Source organism: Sorghum bicolor, chromosome 8 (assembly GCF_000003195.3).
Source record: "Sorghum bicolor cultivar BTx623 chromosome 8, Sorghum_bicolor_NCBIv3, whole genome shotgun sequence".
NCBI classification, from domain to species: domain Eukaryota; kingdom Viridiplantae; phylum Streptophyta; class Magnoliopsida; order Poales; family Poaceae; genus Sorghum; species Sorghum bicolor.
The window spans coordinates 8,116,543-8,120,414 of NC_012877.2; positions in this window are offsets into that span (position 1 = coordinate 8,116,543).

Here is a 3,872-nt window from a genome sequence, read left to right on the forward strand (position 1 = left end):
TGAAGGGCCATCTTGGCACATAAGCCATGGTGGGCGTCAATATAGACATGCCTTGAGTTCTTCTTGTATTCCAAAGAATGAGAACAATATATTTTTTTAAAAAAAAAATGTCGGCTTTCCCATGAGTCACCAAGCTATGAAGCATCTGCCGGCGACATCATCCAAGGGTGTATTTTGACATAAAAGGTCAACGACACAACTTTCACTTGAGGTTTAGTTTCCTCGTGATATACGTGTTGAGAGATTAGCACTTCATTAGGACCTCTTTAGGTCAGAGAAATTATCTCCGAGCCTCCCTTCAGTCATGTGCCTCACACCTTCTACCATTGTCCAGTAGGGAACATAGGATACGGCTATATTTTTGGAATTGGTTTGGGGGGAAACTGGTTATGGTATTTTTTTTTTTTTGCCTTTACTTTTGCCGAGGACGATGAATAGCTACCCTCCTCCTTCGTTCACTTGACACCTTGATTTTATTTGATTATTGAGAGCTTCGAGACACTTGACTATGTCTCCTTTTTCTTTCTCTCTTTTTATTTTGTTTCTTGGATTTTGTCTTCAATGAATTCGGAGGGTAGCTCTTCAACTTTGTGTAACTAATAATCCTCGCAGGCTTATTTTTTTGCCCTTGTTATCACCTCTTAGGGTGGCATGTGGCTTCACACTTGATTCAGACTTTTGTCGAGTCAGGTAGCCCTTTCATGCTCTTTTCCCTATAGTCTCCCTAGAGGCTTGGTATTCCCTTTTAACTAGACGTAGGTGAAGGGTATGGCGAACCCACGACTTTCAGGGTCAGCACGGATCGAAATTCATCTGCCCACTTTTATCCCTTATTGGTGCCAACCATGTGCTTGTGTTGAGGTCCCTTTACCTCGAATTAAGTTGATCGGGGCATTCCCTGCCCAGGGACATACCTGAATGACAGCCACCAGAGGACTGAGCTTGACGACATATATGGGAGAAAGCCTTTTGTTGTTGGACATGATGTCCATTCATTTTAAAACACATTTTCTATAACGAGAGAAAACATGTTTATATATATATATATATATTTTTTTAAAAAAAAAGAGAGGATCGCCCGACCATTAGTCACGCGAAATATTTTTTTAAATATCTGTCGTTGATAGGCGGCATAGGACGGAGTCCTTGGTCATCTATCAGTTGATATGCACCACCATCATAAACCTGCTCAATGACAAATGGCCCTTCCCACTTCGGCTCGAATTTCCCTTTCGTCCTGTGTGTAACGACAATAGGGCGTCGAATAACAAGAACAAGTTCACCTTTGCGGAAAACTCGTTGCTTCACCAATTTATCATAGGCCCTCACCATGTTCTGGCGATATAGCTCCAAATTTTGGAGTGCGTTGAGACGACCCTCCTCCAAAGCATCCAGCTCCTGAAAGCGAAGCCGAATCTGCTCATCATTTGTAAGTTCATCTTGGACAGCCACCCGTAATGATGGGAGCTGCACTTCAAGTGGTAAGACTGCCTCACTTCCATAAACGAGGGAGTACGGCGTTGCTTGTGTTGGAGTACGAGTAGTAACTCGATATGCCCATAAGGCTTCAAAGAGACGATCATGCCAGTCTCTTTTATACTTCGTCACAGTCTTTTTAAGTATTTTCCCAAGGGTCTTATTGAACGCCTCAGCAAGCCCATTAGCTTGAGGATAATATCCCGTGGAATAATTCCATGTAATATTATACTTCGCAATGAATCTCTGCATCTTAGTGGATGTGAATGCCTTAGCATTGTCGGATGTAATACTTCGTGGAACCCCAAAACGATATATGATATGTCGTTCTAGGAAGTTGATGACGTTGTCCGTCTTTACTTCTCGTAAAGGTATGGCCTCAGCCCACTTGGAAAAGTAGTCAGTTGCAGCAAGAATGTAGTGATGCCCCTTGGATGAGTGAGGCTCAATGGAGCCAATAACATCAATTCCCCACGCGTTGAATGGCCATGAGGGAACGGTAGGGTGAAGCGGAACCGGTGGTTGATGCTTGAAGTCGCCATTTGGAGCTTCAGCTTGTTGCTCCCAATTATGAGGCATGAAATGTCCGAGCGTAGGCAACATTCGGCTTCGTCGGGGGAATGATTCATTTCCTTGCGCCTTAGGTACAAATCTAGGCGGCATACGACGACGACTTGGATCGTGCCACCTGTATGAGGGTACATCCATAGAATGCAAAATTCTACGTCCTGAATCATATTGATGTATGCGTCTTGGCGACAACTTGTGATGAGTAACGGTCTGCCAAGCATTGGGGTTCTGCTCAGCTGTTTCTTGAGAGAGCTCCGAACTTTTTAATCGGTGCTCAACCTGAGCAAGTGGTACCCAGCTATCATCATTTGCTTCAGCAGCATTCGTCCTTGTGGTTATTATATTTACTGCATGAAAGTCCGGATTGACGGCATCAGGTGGGATTGCCAACCTCTTTTCATCGATGGCTCTTTGTAGCCACTCTTTGAAGGCGACACAATCTTCAATAACGTGCCCGACATACCGATGGTATGGGCAATACAAAGGATTGTCGACCATCTTAACTTGATCCGGTCGCTTAGGATCAGGCAGGGTGAGGTACTCGTGCTCCATGACTTGTTGGAAGAAAACCTTCACCACCTCTCGACGAAATATATACTGCTTCCGAGGGAGCTCTTGAATAGATGGTCGTGTCTTGGCGCCAGTATTATTTCGCATGCCCAATACAGGCACATTTCTTTGATGCTGTGAGGCTTCAACCCTTGCAGTGTTAGCTTCGGCTGGAGCCTTCTGTTCGCCGCCATTATTATTATTATTATTGTTGTTGCCCTTGAAGTTCGAGTTGAACCTCCTGACATTATCGGGAGTGCTAGCATTCTTGTAGAGTTCCATAATCTGAGGTGACTTTTCGAACTCCAATTTTGTCGCAGCCACCGCTGAGCTAAGAGCACTGAATGTTTTGGGCTCACGCCGTGAAACTTCCAGTGACCAGTGTTGTTGCATGCCATAGACACACATTTCAATTGCATCCTCGGGATCCATCTCACGTGCGAGGCGTACATAGCTGTTACGAAAATGGACTATGTAGTCATCAATTTTTTCGTCACGCCTCTGGCGAACTTGTGCTAACTCGATTATTGAAAAATCCTTCTTCATTGATACAAAGTGTGCCTTGAATAGCTCTTTCATGGTTTTCCAGTCAGGTATGGTGCCAACTGGCAAGCGACTATACCAATGAAAGGCTGCGCCCGTTAATGAGCTAGAAAATTGTCGTAACAAGAGAGAAGGGATACGAGCAGTATCGCCACACATTGCCTCAAAGTACGACAAATGTTCTCGTGCGTCTCCCGTTCCGTCAAATTGTCGAAACTTCGGTGGATTCCAGCCAACTGGGAATTGCACCAAATCATGCCAAGCCTCGTAAGGCTTATCAAGCTCATAATCAGACGATTGCGGTGACTGATCAACATTCACTTGTCTCATCTTTTTATTTATTAGGTCCTCTATGATAGTATGAAAATTCTTCAATGTGTTCGGGGGAGGCGCAGCATTAGCTGTTGCACCCAGTGAGGTGAACTGTAATTGCGGCGGAGGCTTGGGTACCTCATTAGTCTTGGGCACATGACCCGCATCTTCCAGCTCTTCTATTTGTGGGTCAGCTGCGGCCTTCTGTGGAGTTCGAGGTACACCTTGCCCAGAACCTGTTAGGATCTCAACAAGTTGATCGAGTTTTAAGGACAAATTATTTATTTGTTGTTGCTGGTTACGCAGCTTCTCGTCAATCGACCCGTCATGAGCTCCCTGTGCACTTGTTCCCGGCCAAAGGTGCGAGGGCATTCCATATTGTGGATTTTCAGGAAGGGTTTTGTCTTTGTTCTTGGGGTTTG